This window comes from Saccopteryx leptura, chromosome 3 (assembly GCF_036850995.1).
Source record: "Saccopteryx leptura isolate mSacLep1 chromosome 3, mSacLep1_pri_phased_curated, whole genome shotgun sequence".
NCBI classification, from domain to species: domain Eukaryota; kingdom Metazoa; phylum Chordata; class Mammalia; order Chiroptera; family Emballonuridae; genus Saccopteryx; species Saccopteryx leptura.
The window spans coordinates 185936721-185960208 of record NC_089505.1 but is presented as its reverse complement, the minus strand read 5'-3'; the positions used below and the strand labels follow the sequence as shown (position 1 = coordinate 185960208).

The 23488-nt window shown below is 36.2% G+C and overlaps 1 protein-coding gene and 1 pseudogene across 1 annotated transcript in view; one reads left to right on the top strand and one right to left on the bottom strand.

The window, feature by feature from the left end:
• LOC136398384 (uncharacterized) overlaps positions 1-23488 on the top strand; it is a 212904-nt gene that overhangs the window by 105100 nt on the left and 84316 nt on the right. The window lies entirely within an intron of this gene.
• The window catches only part of LOC136397322 (presenilin-associated rhomboid-like protein, mitochondrial pseudogene), a 45948-nt pseudogene that overhangs the window by 11526 nt on the left and 10934 nt on the right, over positions 1-23488 (bottom strand).

The following is a 23488-nucleotide window of genomic DNA, read 5'->3' as shown; positions in this document are numbered from 1 at the left end:
TTCTGTAAAGTACAGACCAGTCCTTACAACAAAAAATTATGTGGTTCAAAATGTCAATAGTGCAGACCCTGTTGTATATCAGTGCGCTCCATTCATTGTCATTTTACTTAACCTGTAATCCTAATAGCAGTGAAAATGAGGGATTAGCTGGAGTGGGGCCTTTCTCTGTGAAGATGATCCAGTTCCTGAGAGACTAGGCCATGTGGACAGGATTATATATTGTTAAGGTGTCATTTTAATGCTCAAGGCCGATATCAGTGAGGTGTAGAATAGCCTCTCATGCCCAACATTTCTAATGTTAGGACTTTAACCAGGAAAATGGCCAGGGAGTTCTATAGACATTATTTGCAAGAGCTAATTATAGGCTAACATATCACAGTGAAAATTAGAACTAACCTAAATATCCAACAATGAGTGATTATTTAAATAAATTATGGTATAACGTTAAAATTAAATACCAGATCATCAGTAAAAATTATGCTATAAATAAAAATTAATTTCATTGGAAATGCCCATAGTATACAAAGTTGAAAATACAGGTTACAAAATAATATTTGCAACATCAGCCTCATTTTGTAAAAGAAAAAAAAGGTGTGTCTAGTTACCTAGCTGTGAAGAATAAGTATATAAATGCTATATGGAAGGAAAAAAAAGAAGAAGAAGAATATGCCGTAGGACCTAATTTTCAAGTGAGCTGAGGTCTGGTCTGGGTTCTGGTTTATGATTTGACTGCTCCAAGGGGACACTGTCACTAGGTTTATCTCTAGATAACTGGATCATGTTATAGCCGTGTGTTAAGCTTTAATATGCATTGTGTTCCTTTTGACTAAGGAAGCTATTTTTAGAAAATCTTTAATACAAAGAACTAAAAATGCAACCAAGGACCTTTCTGTTTGTATTTCTTTCTTTTTATCCCTCTTAGCATGATAACTATGAATTCAGTGTTCAACTATTTAGATTAAGTTTTTAGGATATTTCATGACGGCTTTACAATTCTTGCCACAGGGACAAAGAAAGAAACTGAGGAAACCATCTCACAGTGTTAACAAACATGTTTATGTTTATGTTTAGATTTAGTGAAATCTGTTAACATTCCTAACTGTATAATAAGGCCACTAAAGACAATAAATACAGTAGTTTAAAATTTACAACAAAGTATATTTAATTTGAAATTGCATTGCTGGCAAATGGGTCCCAATGAACCTGTGTCAATGTAGCTCTAGCCAAATGAAGGGAAATCATTTCCATTACAGGAAACTAAATCAGCTGTGATATCCAAAAAGGTCTTTCCTCTGGTGGGTGCATTAATCATTGTCACAGATGGCTCTATCATGGAATTAAGCTTAAGTCAGGAGAAGAGAAATACAAGATTCTTCTAAATTCAAATGAATTTGGGAAAGCAGGCAAATGCTTTTAGGTCTTGTGAGGCTAAAAATAAAAACAAACAAACACAAAAACTAACCTCAAATGAAGTAAAAAAGGAAAAAGAAAAAAGCCTGAGGAAGATTGTGAAGGTAGAAATGAATCTGATCTCCACCCATTTCATTAAAAAAGAAAAAATTTGCATCATATCAACTATTCGTCTATTTAAATGATTTTTTCCCATAGAATGTCTCTCACAATGTATAAGACTGAAGGGGTATGGTAGAAAATGAAGTAGCAGTAACTCTTAACAAATATTTGATCTAGAAATTTCTAAAACAAGATATATTTTAATTTTTTAATTGTTGTGAGGTCAGTAGTTAATACAGTAAGTTTCATAATTGATAGGATCACATTTCAAAAGCAGCTCACCTTCCAACTTTGCAGCATCTGTAATATAAGTATTGACCCCATTCCCAGTGAATCTGAAAGAAAGAAACAGTTTAAGAAAAATACCAAGCCATATTGTACTTTTAAAAGCAAACCTTTTCACGATACCTAATTATTAACTTCTCTTTCTTTTATCTACCTTCTTTCTTTTTTTTAACTGCTGCAGAGCTCCAAGTCAACTATTAGTTGCAGAACTAAATGTTTGTAAAGAAGACAGCGCAGGCAAGCTTGGTACTGTCACAGAGGGAAGTCATGAATCCAAGGGAGCGGCAAGACCTTGCTGGAAGGTGAGCCTGGGACTTTGTTTTCCTCTGATGCAAAATGCTAAATGATGAGGTCAGTTGTATTGATTTGCTTTCCTGTTGTGCTTTTCTCCCTATAGGGTCCTTTAGAGAAATAGATTTTTAGCAGATCTTAAATATATTTGAGGAGAATTATATGCTAAAGCAGAACAGCTAAAACTGAATTGCAAAGCTGTCTGAATTCCTCAAAACTGTGTCCATTGTACCAGGCTGAGTTCTCGCTAGACAATGAGGCAGGCCTGCCACTATGCAAATGAGACAAGGCTTGAGATTTGATGAATCTTCTATCTCCTCTTCCTACTTATCTGACACTTGCTTTGAGGAAGGTTGTAAATGCAAGAGAGATTGTAGTATAATTCCTCAGACTGGCATTTGTGCCCCTAGTCACTATTCGATTATCTTCCAAATTGCTGTGTTTCAGAGAGATAAAGATTTTTTTTATGGCTTGCTGACTTGAGACAACCACAAGAGCCAGCAAAGAGATGGCTAAGCGGCCATGCATAATAATTCCATTGGTAAATGACAAAATCTTTGGGTGACACTTCAAAATTACTACAGAAGATGAATCTAAAATGCAAAATGTCACATTGGCATGCAAAACTATCACAATATATTTTAGTATAAAATTCATAGAGGTGTTTAATTTAGAATGTGTTTAATAACTCAGTCTGCCTGCATCAATAATCCTGCCTTGAGGTTTAAAGAGATTGTCTTATTTTTTTAACATGATGTTAATTTAAAAAATATTTTGAAAACCAAAATATTAAAGTTATCTTTATTATTAATTAAGATTTTCTAATTAAACCAAAAATAATTGTTATTCTGATTACCTTTCAGTATGATTTGTATGAGAAAAATAAAAAAAAGTTTAACAATGTTTACTGTTTATTTAACTGTGATTTGATTCCAGAAATATACTATTTATATGAAAATATATATTATCTTTCACAAAATACATCTAGGCAGGATTAAAAAGTGCTTACTGTTGGCTATAGATTATTAATGAGTGGTGCTATAACTCAGGTAGCCAAGAGAGTAACCTGCTTTCAAAAATGACATTATTTTGGCTTAAAGTACAATGTAATAGAGAAATCCTCAAAGTCAAAGTATTCTGAAGGCTATTAGGGAGTTGTGAGTATAGAAAACATGACTTAATGACATTTGCGTTATTAATAATCCCAGTTTCATTTCTGTTTAATCTGAAATAATGGTCCATTAAAAATCTTATCAATTTGTATAAATTTTATAGCACTTATTAAAAATAAAAATGGCCTATTTCTCTCACTGAAGGTATGCTATGCAACTCAAATATCATGTAAAATACCCTGGAGTCACATTCTTCAGTCACATGTAATTTAGACTGAGTTTTAAGTAGAAGCATGTACCAATGCTGTGCACCCCACTTTAGTTTTTCTTTTTTGTATTTTTCTGAAGCTGGAAATGGGGAGAGACAGTCAGACAGACTCCCGCATGTGCCCGACCGGGATCTACCCGGCACGCCCACCAGGGGCGATGCTCTGCCCACCAGGGGGCGATGCTCTGCCCCTCCGGGGCGTCGCTCTGCTGCAACCAGAGCCACTCTAGCGCCTGGGGCAGAGGCCAAGGAGCCATCCCCAGCACCCGGGCCATCTTTGCTCCAATGGAGCCTTGGCTGCGGGAGGGGAAGAGAGAGACAGAGAGGAAGGAGGGGGGGGGTGGAGAAGCAAATGGGCGCTTCTCCTAGGTGCCCTGGCCGGGAATCGAACCTGGGTCCCCCGCACACCAGGCCAACGCTCCACCGCTGAGCCAACCAGCCAGGGCCCCACTTTAGTTTTTCAACTCTCCTTTGAAGTCTGTGGGGCAAGTTGACTTCATATTTAAATCAAATCAAAGTATTCAATTTGGTGAGGTGTTAGTCTGGCCTGCTTTGCACTTTACTCATCAATGTGGCATTTGGTCTGTGATTAGTGTTAGATGCCTTGGCTCTTACCAGTCAAACATGGAGTTTGAAGCTTACTGCTCATATTCACCCATCCCAGGTATCTTAAGTAAGCAGTATGGTTTTTAAAAGTGTTGGTTTCCTGTTAATTCTTTTTTATTCTAACAGATGATCTGATGTCACAGATCATTAACATACCATGCTTAAAAATTGCCTAAACTTTCCCTTGCATAATTAGCAGGCTTTTTCTTTTGAGCCCCTAATTATATATACTGTGTCCTCCCTCTGTTATCATTCCTAATACCTTACAATTAAAGGTTGACTAAAAATAATTGTCTAGTCATTCTCTCTGAGGAAAGCATTGTGGCTAATTTTGTGGTTTCACCTAGTTCCTGTGCAATTCAAGACCCCAGTCTTTTCCTTAGGTTGAACAACCTCAGTCTCCTCAGCCTCTTCAAATACAGGTGAAATGCATAAGGGGCTTGAAGAACAAGGCTCCCCAAGGCTCTTACCTCCTCAGAGTGTCCCTGCTTAGCCAACTGGATGGCTGTGTCTTGCCGTGGTGGCAAACGAACCAAATGAAGACTAGAACCCACCCAGTGAGGCATGATGGAAATTTTTATGATGTGGGGCTGTATTTCCATGAAAACCTTTATGTGGTAAGCTAGTATTTTTGGACACATATCACTTTTTATTTAGCTTCTCTCCTCTCCCTATCTCTCTGCCTTTTCATCTCTATCCATGTAGATTGAGATATACAACTTCACATGAGTACACATAATTTCCTTCCTTTCTTTCTCTCCCTTCTTTCCTTTCTTCCTTCCTTTAGCAAATACTCAAAATCACCCCTCTGTGCCAAGCACTGTGTTGTAGATCTTACATGGAAATTGTAAGTCCCGTGTGAAATAGAAATGCCACCCTTGTATATCCAGAACATATATTATAGATTCTTCATATAGCTTTTACCTTTTCAGTATTTTCATGATAAAAGATCACTAATATGTATGTGTATTTTGTATGTAACGTGTATTTTGACTTGTGTATTTTTGTGTATGTTTTGCTTGTGTGTATTTCAATCAGGGACACCGATTTTAAGTGAGAACTAAGCTTGAGGTAAGAGGAAACAGAAACTCTATTCTGAATATATAGGGCAGTGTGCTTACCATGCAAAGGGATTAGAGAAGACACTGCTGGGGGAGGGAGGAGGCAGTGGATAAGATTAGAGAGTTGTCCTGAATGCAGGGATAAGAAGTAGAGGTAGGAGATCATCAGGTTACCTGTAGAAGCAGAGAGGGAGAGCTTGTTTCTGTGGGGTATCAGCACTGGACAGCTGGTACCTTCCAGGGAATTCCAGCCCAGGGAAAAGAAAAAAAGGGGTGGGGAGAGTCCCAGACCCTCATTGCATGCTGCTGCATTGGATGCTGGGCACAGACTGCTCACAGATAATAGAACTGCCTTTCACACTATTAATTTCAATGACTAAAACAGACACTAAAAGAGTCAATATAGGTATCACAAAGTGGTTTTTAGGAAGACAGTTTCTCTCTAAAATAGATGGAAGTGTGCTTTCTTTCCTACTTCCCCTTAGGTCTTGCGTTGGAGTTTATTCTTTGAATTAATTTTTGTATGTGGTATTTCATTAAGGGTGGCAATATATTATCCACATGAATGTATTCCTTAGATAATGTACCACATTTATTCTGGCCACTAATGACCAATTGAAATTAAAATGGAAGTGTAACTGTAAAAACAAGCAACTTTGTAAAGTAGGTTTAAAAACTACAAACCTAAAAAGTCATCACTTACCTCCAATATTTGATAAGAAAACAGAATTTTAATCTCTATTTATCATCACCTTTACTTTTTAGACTTCCAAGACTTTTTGAGGACAGTGATGGTATTTTGCTTTTGAAAGTTGGTAGGGGTTAAAACAAAGACGGCATGCTGTTGGTAGCCATACACTAAGTAGACATTTATTGAAAGCCACAGCTTAACCCTAAACTATATTCATTGCCAGGTTTTGATATAGTTCATTGAATTGGTAATGATGGTGATGGTGGTGGTGACACCAGAAGTCTTTTTGAAACAGAGACTTGAACTCTTCCTGAGAAAGAATTCTTCCTAAAGGAAAAGGTCTCCTGGGCTGAAAAGAATCACTGAGGAAACAAGCCTCAGTTGGCTCATCTGTGAAATGGGGATAATATCTGTCTACCAGTGCCATTGTAAAGACTGACTGAGATAACACTTGCAGAAATACACAGCACCAACACATAGCAAGAATCCAGAAGCTTGTTTTATTATTACTTTTATAATTATTCTATCTCTTTGATTGTGAAGCCCATAAATCCTTACCCAGTGGACTTGCATTTTAATAGATATGGCAAATGCTCATATTTCAGATAACTTTTGAATTAACCTTGCTTGAGAACAATGTAGGTTAACAATTTTCTTTTCTCTAATGAGTCATCCCAAAGGCCTTGTTAAGAAGTGTGAGATGCATGTGAGAGGTGTTAGCAGGAGTGGACATAGAGAGGGCTTTTCCCCTGGGGAGCTCATCGCTTCTACAGGGCGACACTTTTAGGACAGGTATCAAGGGTGCAATAGGCATAGTTCAGCCCCTAAGCTGAGTTTTTGGCTCTCACCATTTACCTCAGAGAAATTCCAGGAATAAGGTGCTAGCTAAGGTTTTAGTGAATAATTTTTAAAAAGCCCAATCACTGCTGAATCAGCAATAGACACTTTGGTGCATTTTAAGTCAAGTTCTTAAAAATTTTTTAATTGCATTTTTTTATTATTTTTATTTTTTACAGGGACAGAGAGAGAGTCAGAGAGAGGGATAGATAGGGACAGACAGGAATGAAGGGAGATGAGAAGCGTCAATCATCAGTTTTTCGTTGTGGCACCTTAGTTGTTCATTGATTGCTTTCTCATATGTGCCTTGACCGTGGGGCTATAGTAGACTGAGTAACCCCTTGGTTGAGCCAGCGACCTTGGGTCCAAGCTGGTGAGCTTTTGCTCAAACCAGATAAGCCCGCGCTCAAGCTGGTGACCTCGGGGTCTCGAACCTGGGTCCTTCGCATCCCAGTCCAATGCTCCATCCATTGCGCCACCGCCTGGTCAGGCAAGTTCTTAAAATTTTAAAGTATAGGAGCTATACTACCTAAATATTATTCAAAGAGCTTGTTTTCTAGAACTATCTACATAAATGAATATTATACATGAAAGATGCTATAAGCATTTTTTTATTATTATTAATGGTTTAGATGTCCCTCCCTGTCTCCCTTCACTGCAATGTGAACTGTGAGCACAGAAGCAGCCTCTAGGGCTGTGTTTGTTTTGAGGCTACTCCATGTATGCTGTTGAGTCTTCCTAACAGAGTGTGCTCGGCTCAGATGCCAGGAGGATGAAGAGGTCTATTCAGGAAGAAGGGAAAAATCATTAAGAAATTGAAGTTGCCTCCCACCCTCATTTTCAAATCCACCCAGTTGGATGCCACAGCACGACATGTAGCTATCAAGGCAGGAAGTTGAACTCCTCTGAAACACATAGTGCATACCTATCTGAAATAACAGCAAGACATTTAGTCTAAGTATATAAAGATTCCAGTAGAAATATTTAGCTCGATTACAGGTTAGACTGTTTTTATATGAAACGGCTAACTTCCTCCACAGCAAATTGCCTTGGACAGCACTTTAAAGGTATTATAGAGGTGGAGATAAATAGCCTTGGATCGCATTATGAACCTATTTTGTTCAAGGAAGGTGCATCAAAACAGGCGAGAGGGATGGAACACTGGCATACTCTTTCCTGGCCAGGGAAAAAGAGTTCACTCCTGCTAGTCTAGCCCCAGGCCATAGCACTTCAGATTTGAATGAGCCTAAACTATAACAAAATAAAATTATATATATAAAAAAAGAGAGACAGGTTGCAAAACTGTTCACCATGTTAAAAAGTGCATTGTTTGTAGGAGGAAAGCAGAGGGTGGTTATTCCTCCAGGAGTAAAACGCTTTTTCCCTTCCTGCAAAACAGAACAAAAAATATCTTGGAATAGTTGAAATAACAACCCCAAATTTTCTTCCCCGGTGTCAGAAGTAAACAAACAAAAATAATTACCTCCTGTTACAGTCAAGGAAAATTTACTTTTTAACAGCCTGACAAAATGTCACTGAATTATATCTACCCCTTGGTATCTCCTAGCAAAATCTTGGGTCCCTTAAGAAATATACTAGGCTATTTCACATTCAGCGTGTCTAAGAAAAGTACAAAACATGGGACAACAACAAAAATACAAAAAAAGCACCAAAGCCTCCAGAACTTGACAGGAAAGAGAAGTCATCTGAGGCTGTTTGATTTCAGAATAAAAATGCTGTTGCTCAAAGTCTTGTTCATTCCATTGGGCTCTACCCAATAATAGCAAGTTTTTCACTAACCATACAATTCTGCCTGCCAGTCACTCTGCTAGCAGTTTGTGCTAGACTGACACTTCAAACAACAACTTTTCAAGTAATGCAATTTTTTAATAATAGAAATAGATACACAAAAACTCATCTGTATACATTGTGTATATAATTGATATAAAGAGATTTCAGATATAAACATCATTACATTTAAAATACAGGTATAAGACAACTTCAATTGTAGTCTTAGCTCATGAGTAGGAGAAATAAGCTTCACAGAATTGTTTGGGAGTTCACAGCATTCTAGAAATGCTTAACTGGGAAGAGGTGTTGTTTATTCCTATGCAAAGAGAAGGAACAGAGAAAATATTGTCCAAATGAAAAGTTAAGTCCTAATTCCAGAAGAAGCACTAAGTCTGCTGAAGAAATATTTGTATTACACACCTGAAAGATTATATTGCTAATGAACCTTGGAATAAGAGTACAATATTATGGCATCAGGGGTGGCTTTCCTTTGGCATTGTGCTGGGCTAGAAAGAAAACACTTGAAGGCTAAGGTTAAAAGATTGCTTGTAGGGTTTGAGAAATTTCTTGAGAGAGGCAGCACATATAACAAATATAATAAGATTATATAGGTTTCAAACCTACAATTCTATGGTATGTCATCTATATTACATTATGTGTCAACCACCCAAAGTCAAATCTTCTCTCTCACCATATATTTGACCCTGTTTACCCTTTATGGCCCTCCCCCACTACTCTTCCCTCTGGTGACCACCATACTGTTGTCTGTGTCTTTGAATTTTTGTTTATTTTTTTTATTTGTTCATTTGTTGCTTTCTGTTTTGTATCCCACATATCAATAAAATCATATGGTTCCTACCTTTTTCTGTATAACTTATTTTGCTTAGCATGATTGTCTCAAGATCCATCCATGTTGTAAACAACTGTATTTTATATTTCCTTATGGCTGAATAGTATTTCAGTTTACATATGTACCACAAAGACACAGCCAAATGTAATAGAATTGAGAGCTCCAAAAGAAACCCATATATCTATGGGCAAATAATTTTTGACAAAGGAGCCAAAAACATACATTGGAGAAATTCTTCCATAAATGGTTCTGGGAAAATTAGAAAACTGCATGCAAAATAATCAGACTAAACTACAGTTTGTCCCCATGTACAAATATTAACTCAAAATGGATCAGAAACCTCAATATAAGACCTGAAACAATAAATTATGTAGAAGAGAACATAGGTATTAAACTTATGATTCTTGATCTTAGAGAGGATTTGAGGAAGTTGACCCCAAAGACAAGGGAGATAAAGGCAAACATAAATAAATGGAACTATATCAAATTAAAAAACTTCTGCACAGCAAGAGATACCACCAACAAAACAAAATGGCAGCAAAACAAATGGGAAAAAATTTTTACAAACAATAAATAGTCTTGACAAGGGGTTAATATCCAAAATATATAAAGAACTTATACAACTAAACACCAAACAAACAATGTAATAAAAAATGGGCAAAGGGCTTGAACAGACACTTCTTCTAAGTGGAAATACAAATGACCAACAGACCTGAAAAGAGACTCATCTTCACTAATTGTAAGGAGAATGTACCTTACACCTCTTAGAATGGCTGTTATCAGCCAGATAGGTACAAACAATTCCTGGAGAGGCTGTGGAGATAAAGGGGCCCTCATTCATTGCTGCTGGAAATGTAAACTGATACAATCACTATGGAAAAACAGTATGAAGGCTCTTCAAAAAATTAAGAATAGTTTCCATATGACTCAGGATCCCCGCTTTCAGTTATCTACCTGAAAAATTTGAAAACATTTATTCATGAAGATAGATGTAATCCTATGTTCATTGCTGCATTATTCATAATGGCCAACCTATGGAAACAATCTAAGTGCTATTAGATAAATGATTGGATAAAGCAAAATGCTTTTAGATAAATTGATTAACAATCTAGAAAGAAAGAAATTCCTAGGGTACCAGAAATTAAGAGGAAATTAAAAAGCAGACAACGAATAGGTAAACTGAGTTGTGGCTACTTGGGAGAGGGCAGAGAGTTTACCCATCTTGTTAAAATAAACTTTCGGATTTCAGTGAGAAGTTAGAATATGAAGCTTCAGGCCCATTTGTATGGAGTGTTGAAAAAAGTCTTCTGCATAATTCTCAGGTATTCAAGATTAGTCTAAAAAGGAGACTAGGCAAAAATGTCAGCCCACCCTTAGAGCAATAGACGGAAATAACAAGAACTTTCTATCTATAGAGATTTTCTTAAAACTGTATTTCTTCTAATAATATGAAATTAAATTTCTGTAATGGAAAAATATAGTAGTTGAAATTAAAAATTCAAAAGATATAGTATGTGGATGAGACCCTCTAAATAGAGAACTAATAAATTGGAAGTCAGATCTGAGGAAATTTCTTAGACTATAGCACTAAGAGAGAAAGTGATAGAAAAAGTGAAGTGATTTGAAGACACAGAGGAGAAGGTATAACATGCAGCTTATAAAATTTCCAGAAGCAGAGAATATGGCAAATAAGGGAATAAATATTACATGAAGAAATAGCAACCATTCGTTCCCCAGGCTGTCCAGAAAACACACATTCTAACTAAGGGAGTAGACATTCTGAGCAGGACAAAGTAAAATCAATCCACATCTGGACACATTGTAGTGAAATTGCAGATATCAGCTGAAGACAATTGAAAAATATATTTAAAATTCAGGGAGAAATTAATTAAAGAAAAATCTTTAAACTATCATTCAAGAGTTGGGGAAGGGTGTTCCAAATGGAGAGAAACACTTTTCATTAAGAATATTGCATTAGTTTTCTAAAGCTGCCATAACAAAGTACCACAAACTTAGTGGCTTAAAGCAAAGAAGAGTATTGTTTTACCATTCTGGAGGTCAGAAGTCTGAAATCACGATGTTGGCAGGGCCATATTCTGAACATGCTTGGAAAGAACCATCTGTGTGTCTCTCCTAGCGCCTGGTAGCCACAGGCTCCTTGGGTTGTAGAAGCATCATTCCAGTTCTCCAGCTTCACATAGCACTATTCCTGTGTGTCTTCATGTCATTTTTCCTCTGTCTGCTTGTCTCTGTATTCAAATGTTCCCCTTTTTAGGGACACTTGTCAGTTGAATTTAAGGTCCACCCTAATGACCTCATTTTAACTTGATTAAATCTGCAGAGATCCTATTTTGAAATCAGTTTACATTCTGAGATATCGGAATAAGATTTCAATATGTCTTTTAGGGAATACACACAATTCAACCCATAACAAATACACCTTTTACAGAAATTTGCTGAAAGAACTAACAAAGGATATCTTTCAAGAACAGGGAAGAACAGAAGACCTAATGACATCTTATATTATTCTTTTGAAATTTCTATGTTTGAAATTTTTTATAATTTTAAAAATGGATATTAAATAGAAGTATGTCTTTTCTATTCAATTTTAATAAACTATTAGACAATTAAGAGCAGTCAAATAGCAAAAAAAAAAAAAAAAAAGAATAAATGACTATATAATTTGCATAATTAAATGATTATTCTCCAGCTAACTTACTCAATAAAAACTCAAAGTTAAATTATGTATTAAGCCTAAAGCTCTATACTTTTTCAGGACATGTACACCACAGCTTGGAAATCACTAATTTAAACCATGTATGTATATGTGAAAGTCCTTTTGTTTACAATTAGGAAGGTAAAATGTCATAACAAACATTACTAGAGGAAGACATTAAATTAGGGAAGTACAAGAAAATTACTCAGATCCTTTTCATGTTTGGTAAAAGATTTGACCTTTTCTTCAGTTGTATTTGGTTTCTAATGCATTAATATGAATAACTAAACAGATTTTTTAGAGCTAATAGAAGACTGAAAAAGAAAATGTAAAAAACACTTTAAAATAATATAAAATCATAAATTAAGAATTGTGATGACTATTGTCTTATAATTGTATTGCATGATCATCTTTTTTGGGGATGACATTTTAAAATATTATTACTGAACTTTGACAATGGTATCTGAATTAAAGACACTTGTGTTAATTATTAGATAGAACTGCTAGGTTTATAATTTTTCTTTTCATCAGGTACAAGAGTTAGTCAACTTAAAACAAGACTTAAATAATAAAGAAGCAAAACCAGCAAAATTAAGAAAAACAACATTGATTAACACATTTTTAAAAAATTCTGAAAGGCCATGTGTTCAAGTTGGGCCAAGCTTCAGGCAGATCTAACAAACATGACCAAGGTACTCTGTGTGGAGCAGGTAACCCATGCTGACTCCAAATTTGCTGACATAACAGAGTTTTTATTTCTGGAAAGATGTAGCATTCTGTAATAGTTTCTCTAATGATCCCTTTAAAATCGTGGTTTCTTTCAATTTAAAGTAACATATCTCATTTTTTACATTACCCTATGCCACAAAGAAAATAAAACCATGTCTTGAATCGAGTGTCTGTGCCACTTAAAAAAACAAAACAAAACAAAACAAAATCACAAAAAACTTCATTTTGATGACACTTAACCCCATTTTATTTGATAAGTACAACTGGTATTTGTATCATATGTCAGTGTGTGAATGAAAAATATTTATGAAGGCTAGTTTAAAGGCAAAAAAATAATTTGCCTTACACTAAATTGTGTCCATCTTGAGGATTTCTTTAGTCTGCTCTTAACTTATTTGTAACTGAATAAGGCTTTTTCTTTGGATAAGGAACATGGACTGAGTTTTGAGTTTTAATTACTAATAACATCTTTTGTAAATGCTATCATAGAAACTTTCTTTATGTCGATTTAAATATAAAGAACAAATACTAGAGGCCAAGACATGGTCAAATGGTGGATAAGTGTATGCTCTTCATCCTGATTTGAAGTCTGGTTCAAAATCGAGTTAGCAACGTGACTTAGAGCAGCACCCCAGTCCCTCTGTGCTTCTGTTATCTCAAGCATGAAACAGTCATCACAAGAATCCCTCACTGACTCTCTCGTGTCCCTGCTGACAGGGCAGTGGTCCAGAGTGAGTGCTGCAGTGCCGCTCAGTCCCTCATACTGCAAGGACTAAAATATTTTAAAACTAAGAACAAACCAGCTTTAAAAAATAAAGCATAAACAAAAGAATATATATTTTAAATGAAGTTTTGGTTAACTAAAGTATATTTTTACTATTTCTGTTTGTAACATGTCCATGATTATATAGTTTTAAAGAAGAAAAATGAGCAATTGAGAACAATATTTACACATATCTTTATATCTTATGTTTGTTCTTTTCTAAAACCAATAAGAGATTTTGGACATGAGCAAACCCAACAAAGTTTGTCCTCAAGTGGAAAAGTGGATAAAAGTCTTCTGTTATGCCCTCTGAGATTTTCAAAGTACTTGGGCATGTACAGGGACCTCTTCAAATGAACCTTTTGAAACTAACTTTGACCTGGATTATTTTAAAAACCAAGCAAAAACTTCTCCAGATGATTTTTATATTTCTAAGTGAAAAGAGCTGTATTGGTTTTTCTGATGATATAAGACAACTATAAGCTCTTTATTAATATAATCAGAGAACACACACTCACACAAACATATATACAGTATATATGTAAATTGTCTAGTTTTAAATGCAAGCAATCCTGTTCTAGAATCACATTAAAACTATAATACATACTGAAATTCCTTTTTTAAAAAGTTTTTACATTGATTTGAGAGCAAGAGAGAGGATAAGAAGCATCAACTCATTTTTGAACTTAGTTGTTCTATTTAGGTATGTCCTCATTGATTTCTTCTCCTGCATACTGACTGGGAGTCAAACCTGCAACTTCTAGCACACCAGGTCAAAACTTCATCCACTGAGCCAACTGGTCAGGACCCATGCTAAAGTTCCTTTTATTAGTCATTGCCATCTAACCTAGGTTGGTTAAATTATTCATTCACTGTACAATTGAGAAGTAAGTTTAATAAATAAATAAATAAGCACTTCAAACTTAAAAAATACATGCAATACAAGAGTCAAATACATAAAAACTTGGCAAATATAGTTTTTGAATTTATATTATCTTGCTTGAGTTATTGTAAATCTTTATGTTTAGTGTTAATTCACATAGAAGTTGCTAGGCTAGTCAATGATCACTGCAACCAACATTCATGGCAAATAAATTTTTGTATTACATAATATATTTTGCATATTTTTTTTTGTATTTTTCTGAAGTGAGAAGCAGGGGGAGGCAGACAAACAGACTCCAGCATGCTCCCAATTGGGATCCACCCAGCATGCTCAACAGGGGGTGATGCTCGGCCCATCTGGAGTGTGGCTCTGCTCTAACCAGAGCCATTCTAGAGCCTGAGGTAGAGGCCATGGAGCCATCCTCAGCACCTGAGCCAACTTTCCTCCTATGGAGCCTTGGCTGTGGAAAGGGAAGAGAGAGATAGACAGAAAGGTGAGGGGGAAGGGTGGAGAAGCAGATAGGCGCTTCTCCTGTGTGCCCTGGCTGGCAATCGAACCCGGGACTTCCACACACCTGGCCAACGCTCCACTGCTGAGCCAACCGGCCAGCCAGGGCTATATTTTGCATATTGTTGTTCATTAAGTTACTAATAACCTATTGTGGTTGATTAAAGATGGCTATAGATTCTTTTCTCCTACCACCAAAGAGTGAAATCTAAGTTTCCTTCCCTGGAATTTGAGGGGATAGGAGACTGTGATTACTTGACTAATAGACTATAATTAGTCTATTGTACTACAAGAAATCATGCGATTTCTGGGTGTAAGTTTCAGTGTTAAAAGACTGAAAGCTGCCCTGGCTGGTTGGCTCAGTGGTAGAGCGTTGGCCTGGTGTGCAGGAATCCTTGGTTCAATTCCCGGCCAGGGCACACAAGAGAAGCACCCATCTGCTTCTCCACCCCTCCCCCTCTCCTTCCTCTGTCTCTCCTGCAGCCAGGGCTCCATTGGAGCAAAGTTGGCTTGGGTGCTGGGGGTGGCTCTATGGCCTCTGCCTCAGGCGCTAGAATGGCTCTGATTACAACAGAGCAATGCCCCAATGGGCAGAGCATCGCCCCCTGGTGGGCATGCCGGGTGGATCCCGGTCAAGCGCATGCAGGAGTCTGTGTGACTGCTTCCCCATTTCCAACTTCAGAAAAAGAAAAGAAAAAAAAGACAAAAAAAAAAAAAAGACTGAAAACTTCCTGTCCTATTTTATTGGAAACCTTGCTCTTAGAGCCCTGAGTTGCCATGTGAAAAATTCAACTACCCTGTTGGAGAAATCAGAAGGTGAGGTACTGTGACTACACAAGAGAGAGAGAGAGCCTGAGCTGAGACTAGCCTTCCGTTTTGTGCTTGCTAAAGTGTAGGACATGTGGGTAAAGCCACCTGGAACACTCCAGGCCAGCTTAGGAACCAGCTACATAGCACTGGGTTGGCTCCTGCTTCTGCAATGTGAAGTATATGAGTCATGCCTCATATTTCAATTCATTAATTGGGAGATATAGTAAAATGTTTCAGGACATTAATTTGGGAGTAGTTTGTTCTGGAGAAATAGATAATTAAAGAATTTATTTGGCCCTGGCCGGTTGGCTCAGTGGTAGAGCGTCGGCCTGGTGTGCAGGAGTCCCGGGTTTGATTCCCGGCCAGGGCACACAGGAGAGGCGCCCATCTGCTTCTCCACCCCTCCCCCTCTCCTTCCTCTCTGTCTCTCTCTTCCCCTCCTGTGCCAAGGCTCCATTGGAGCAAGGTTGGCCTGGGTGCTGGGGATGGCTCTGTGGCCTCTGCCTCAGGCGCTAGTGCATGCGGGAGTCTGTCTGACTGCCTCCCCGTTTCCAACTTCCGAAAGGTGCAGAGAAGAAAAAAAAAGAAAAAAAAGAAAAAGAATTTATTTGTTGAGAGTTGGAGAACCAAAGTCAGGGCCATCTCATATTGTTTGGGTAGCTTCTGCAAACTAAACCATGTATGCTTTAAGAAAAAATTATTATTTTTTTAATTTCTAAATTTAGCTTTGGATCATGCAAAAGCCACTTGGCTACTCTGTGACATTATTAAGGTAACTCAAGAGTTAAAAATTTGGCTTCAGTAATAGTAGCTTTTAGTTATAATCAATAGGAAATTAGGTAAGGGTAAAGAAATAATGAGTTGGTACATTTGCTCTCTAGTCTCTCTTATGGCTCCCTGACCTTCCTGTTTGAAATAGGGCAACAAGTTTATCTTTGCAGAAGGGTCTGGGAAGCTTCCTTAGAAGCATCTTAGAGGACCCCAGCCCTGGAAAGCACTTAGGAGGAGCCCGAAGATTGAGAAAGGAGATGGACAGCCTAAACCACTCTGTCATAAAAGGAATGCAAAGACAGATGGTCCATTATCTCAGGAAGAGAGCATCTCACTACCTCCTTGTCTATGTGACTAACTTCACAGACTTTGCTCCTTGTACCATAATAACAGCTCCTGAACTCTATAAAAAGAGTCAGCACCATAAGAGTGTTAAGAAAGTTATTTGAACCTGAATTTCACTCACTGCCTTTTCAGGTTGCTGGCAATATGATTAAAGACACTCATGTTCCACTCAGTCCTAATCTATGTGTACTGGTTCTGTGGTGATGGAGCAAGGATAAGATGACTTGTCCTTTAGTTACACTTTGTGCATATAAAAAGATAGATAGAGGAGGTGGAAGTGAATAGACAAGGGGACATTATAAAATTAATTGTGTTCCCCCCCAATTCATATGCTAAAGTCTTAAATCCTAATACCTTAAAATATGACTGTATTTGAAGGTAAGGTCTTTAAAGAGGTAATTAAGTTAATATGAATAATAATTAAGGTCATTAGTGTGGCCTCTAATCCAATATGACTGGTGTTAGAAGATGAAAAAAATTAAAACATACACAGAAGGAATACAAATGGAAGGAAGATCATGTTAAGACACAAGGAGACAGAGGAGGGAAGCTTCAGAAGAAAGCAACCCAGATGATCCTTTGATCTTGGACATCCAGCCTCCAAAACTGAGAGAAAATAATTTTCTGTCATTTAAGCCACACAGTTTGTGGCACTTTGCTATGACAGCCCTAGAAAATTAATACAAGGGCTCATGAAGAACTGGTGACAATGAATTGTCCTTTTTTTTCCAGTGGGGAAAAAGCAGCAACAATAGACTTTAACCTTTCAGAATTCAGTATGTAAATTTGGCATCATTAGAATGAGGTCTGGTTCGCCTGTTCCTTGCTGGAGCCATGATATATGGAAGGCATACATGGGCTCTCAGAAACTCCAGAGAAATCCTCACTTAAACAAACCCACATGCCAGCAGTCTACTTCATATATCCACAGAATTTTAAGAAGTATACCAATCAGTTAATATTTATACATCAGTGTGGCAAGATATCATTTTTATGACAGTAGAAGGGCACTATTTTTGTTTTACTGAAGGGAAATCCAATATGAATATAATAACAACTTTTCAAATATGACATTTAATCCATGTATATAAATCAAACTGAGAATCTATTCATTATTAAAAGGTTGGCATATTTTTATTACACTGAGAATGAAACACAAATACTGTGAAAAATTTAATGCCTTTTCTTAAAATTTTAAGACACTTATCATGTAGTCATCTAGTGAGTACTAGCACTCATTTTAAAATATTGCCATGAAATCAATAAGTTTGAAGTTTAATGCCTGAAAAGGGGGATGCTCAATTTCAGTGAAATAGGCAAATTTATTTTTTATTTAAAGCTTCCTAAATACTTTAGATGGTAAAGCACTTCAGTAATGTTTTGGTTCTAATAGGTATATGAAGGATATAGTTCATATTCTTGTCATTATTAGTCATGGCCACAATGTTGAAGCGCTTTCAGAAAACTGCATATATCAGAAACTGATTAAAATGACCTGAAGTATTAATTCTTTTTTTAAAAGTGTTAAAATAAAAACTTTAATCCAGAATTCTGAATTCAGCAAAAATAGCCTTCAAAAATGGGGCAAAATTAAAGCATTTTCAGATACTTTTTAAAGTGAAACTCTATCATCAGCAAATATACAGTACTGTTTTTTTTCTTTTAATTTCTATACAATACATGACTGCTTTAAAAAGTTATAAAGTATAAGATTATACAATTATAATATATCATATAGGGATTATGTATCTTTAATATATATGATAACTATAGCATAAAAACCTGGTTGGTATTGAGGAGGTAAATGGACTTATACAGTTGCAAAGTTTCTTTTTTAAAAATTTTAAAATAAATTTTAATTTATTGTGTTAACATGGACTCAAGTGTCCCACTCAATATAACTCCCTCACCTCCATGCCCATGTTTCCCATTACCTTCCCATTGCCCCCTTCCCCAATTCCCTCCCCTTCCCTCTGGGATTTGTTGTCCTGTTATCTCTGTCTCTGTGTTATGTATGTATAATTTCACTAATCCCTTTATCTTCTCTGATCCCATCCCTTCATCCCCCTTCCCTCTGACAGCTGTCTTTCTGCTCCCTGTGACCCCACCTCTGCCTCTATTCCATTCTTCAGTACACTTTGTTCATCAGATTCCACATATAAGTGAGATCATATGATATTTGTCTTTCTCTGCCTGGCTTATTTCACTTAGCATAATAATCTCCAGGTCCAACCATGCCATCGCAAAAGGTAAGATTTCCTTCTTTGTCAAAGCTAAGTAGTATTCCATTGTGTATATGTACCACAGCTTTTTAACCCACTTGTCCACTGATGAACACTTGGGCTGTTTCCAGATCTTGGTTATTGTAAACAATGCTGCAATCAACATGGGAGTGCATGTCTTCTTTTGAATCAGTGATTTGGTATTCTTGGGATATATTCCTAATAGTGAGATAGCTGGGTCAAAAGGCAGTTCCATTTTTAATTTTTTGAGGAAACTCCATACCGTTCTCCACAGTGGCTGCACAAGTCTGCATTCCCACCAGCAGTGCAGGAGGGTTCCCTTTTTTTCACATCCTCGCCAGCACTTATTGTGTGTTGATTTGTTAATGAGCGCCATTCTGACAGGTGTGCAGTGGTAGGTATCTCATTGTGGTTTAACTTGCATTTCTCTGATGATTAGTGATGTTGAATATTTTTCACATACCTTTTGGCCATCTGTATGTCCTCTTTGGAGAAGTGCCTATTCAGTTCTTTTGCCCATTTTTTTAAATTGGATTGTTTACCTTCCTACTGTTGGGTTTTAGAAGTTCTTTATAAATTTTGGTTATTAATCTCTTATCAGACATATTGGCAAATATGTTCTACCATTGTGTGGGTTGTGTTTTTGTTGTTGTTGTTGTTCATGTTGTCTTTAGCTGTGCAAAAGCTTTTTAGTTTTATATAGTCCCATTTGTTTATCTTGTCCTTTCTTTAACTTGCCCATGGAGATAAATCAGCGAAAGTATTGCTACAAGAGATATCGTAGAGTTTATTGCCTGTTGTTTTCTTTCTAGATGTTTATGGCTTCACGACTTACATTTAAGTTTTCATCCATTTTTAGTTTATTTTTGTGAATGGTATAAGTTGGTGGTCTAGTTTGGTTTTGCATGTACCTGTCCAATTTTCCCAACACCATTTATTAAAGAGACTGTCTTTATTGTATACTCTTACCTCCTTTGTCAAATATCAATTGACCATAAAGGTGTGGATTTATTTCTAGGTTCTCTGTTCTGTTTCATTGATCAGTATGCCTGTTCTTATGCCAGTACCAGGCTGTTTTGAGTACAATGGCCTTGTAGTATAACTTGATATCAGGAAGTGTGATACCTCTCACTTTCTTCTTCATTTTCAAGATTGCTGAGGCTATTCATGTCCTTTTTTGGTTTCTTTTTATTTGTTCTATATCTTTGAAGAGTGCCATTGGTATTTTAATAGGAATTGTATTAAATTTATAGACTGCTTTGGGTAATATAGACATTTTAATGATGTTTATTCTTCCTATCCTTGAGCACGGTATATGCTTCCACTTGTTTGTATCTTCCTTGATATCTTTTTTTCAATGTTTTATAATTTTTCAAATATAGTCTTTTACCTCCTTGGTTAAATTTACTCCTAGATACTTTATTTTATTTTATTTTTATTGCCAGATTGAAGGGGGTTGTTTCCTTAATTTCTCTATCAGACAGTTTATTGTTGGTGTACAAAAGCCACAGATTTCTCTATATCAAACTGAAAAGGTTTTGCACAGCTAAGGGCAATAAGAACAGAATAAAAAGACAAAGTACACAATGGGAGAACATATTCGACAATACATCTGATAATGCATTAATAACCAAAATTTATAAAGAACTTATAAAACTCAGCACCAGAAAGACAAAAAATCCAATCAAAAAATGGGCAAGAGAAATGAATAGACACTTCTCCAAAGAAGACATACAGATGGCCAATAGGCATATGAGAAAATGCTCAACATCACAATCATTAGAGAAATTCAAATTAAAACCACAATGAGATATCACCACACCCAAGTCAGAATGGTGCTCATCAACAAAACAACACAGAATAAGTGCTGGTGAGGCTGTAGAGAAAAGGGAACCCTCCTGCACTGCTGGTGGGAATGCAGACTGGTGCAGCCACTGTGGAAAACAGTATGGAGATTCCTCAAAAAATTAAAAATCAAACTGCCTTTTGACCCAGCTATTCTACTTTTAGAAATATATCCCAAGAACACCATAGCATTATTTCAAAAGGAGAAATGCACCCCCATGTTTATGGCAGCATTGTTCATAATAGCCAAGATCTGGAAACAGCCCAAGTGTTTGTCAGTGGACGAGTGGATTAAAAAGCAGTGGTACATACATATATGGGGCCATGAAAAAGAAGGAAATCTTACCTTTTGCGACAACATGGATGGACCTGGAAACTATTATTTTAAGTGAAATAAGCCAGGCAGAAAAAGAAAAATATCATATGACCTCACTCATTTGAAGAATTAAATGAACAATGTGAAGTGAGAAATGGAATTGAGACAGAGGAGAGATCAAAGGGACCAGAGGAAAAGAGGACAGAGGGAAAGGAGATGATAGGAGGGGATAAATCTGAAGGGAAGGGGGCAGGGCACTATGGGGAAGGGAGCAAGGGAGGTTTTGAGAAGAATACGGGAGAGGGGGGATGCATTCGGGCAACACTAGAATCTATGTAAACATAATAAATTAAAATCAATAAAAAAATAAAGACACTGTTGGTGAAGAAGTCCATGAAAAAATAAAAAAGCCACCGATTTCTGAATATGAAATTTTATACCTTGCCACCTTGCCTAGTTCATTTATCGGATCTAGTAGTTTTCTGACTGAGAGTTTAGGGTTTTCTATGTTCAGTATCATGTCATTGGCAAATAATAATAGTTATTTTTCCAATTTGGATACCTTTTATTTCTTCTTCTTGTCTGATTGCTGTGGCTGGGACTTCTAGAACATTGTTGAATAAGAGTGGTGAAAGGGGGCACCCCTGCCTTGTTTCTGTTTTTAATTTTTGCCCATTGAGTATGATGTTGGCTGTGGGTTTGTCATAGATGGCCTTTATCATGTTGAGGTATGTTCCCTATATTCCCACTTTGCTTAGAGTTTTGATCATAAATGGGTGCTGGATTATATAAAATGCTTTTTCTGCATCTATTGATATAATCATTTGATTTTTATCCTTTCTTTTGTTTTTGTGATGAATCACATTTATTAATATGTGAATGTTATACCAGTCTTGCCTACACAGAATAAATCCCACTTGATCATAATGTATGATTTTTTTAATGTGTTGATGGATTCAGTTTGCTAATATTTTGTTGATAATTTTAGCATCTATGTTCATCAGAGATATTGGCCTATAGTTTCCTTTCTTTTATTGTCTTTGCCTGGTTTTGGAATCAGAATTATGGCTTGCCTCATAAAAGGAGCATGGAAGTCTTCCCTCACTTTAAATTTTTTGAAATAGCTTGAGAAGGACAGGTGTTAGTTCTTCTTTGAATGTTTCGTAGAATTCACCTGTGAAGACATCTGGTCCAGGATTTTTGTTTGCTGGGAGTTTTTGATAACTATCAATTTTATTTGTTGTAGTCAGTCTGTTTAGATGTTCTGATTCTTTCAGATTGAGTTTTGGAAGAATAATGTTCCTAGGAAATTAGTCATTTCACCTAAGTTGTCCAATTTTTTGGAATATAGATACTTATTATATTTTCTTACAATTCTTTATATTTCTGTGAGGTGAGTTGTTACTTCTTCACTTTCATTTCTAATTTTATATATTTGACTCTTTTCTTTTTTTCGATGAGTCTGGTTAAATGTTTGTCAATCTTGTTTATTTTTTTCAAAGAACCAGCTCTTATTTTCATTGATCTTTTGTATTATTTTTTAGCCTTTATGTAATTTATTTACATTCTGATTGTCATTATTTTCTTTTCTGTATTTATGCTGGGCTTAGTTGTACTTTTTCTATTTCTTTTAGATTCAGGATTAAGTTGTTTATTTGAGCTTTTTCTTGCTTCTTAAGGTATGCCTGTAATGCTATGAACTTCCTTCTCAAGACTGCATTTGCTGTGTCTCATAAATTTTAAGTTGTTGTATATTCATTTTCATTTTTTCAAGTAAATTTTTTATTTCTTCCTTGCTCTCATTGTTAAATAATTTATTATTTAATAACATATTATTTAGCCTCCAAATGTTAAAATGTTTTTCAGTTTTTCTATTATAGTTGATTTCTGGTTTCATGGCATTGTGATCAGAGAAGATACTTGATATGATTTCAATTTTCTTAAGTTTATTGAGACTTGTTTTGTGTACTAACAAATGATCTATCCTAAAGAACATACCATGAGCACTTGAAAAGAATGTATATTCTGCTGCTTTGTGGTGAAAGATGCTGAAGATATCAATTAAATCCAGCTGATCTTGTATGTCATTTAAGGCCGCTGTTTCTTTGTTAATTTTCTGTCTGGAAGATCTATCCATTGTGTTATAGGGGTATTAAAATCCCCTACTATTATAGCATTTCTGTTGATCTCACCCTTTATGTTCATTAAAATCTGATTTATAGATTTAGGTGTTCCTATATTAGGTATATAAATATT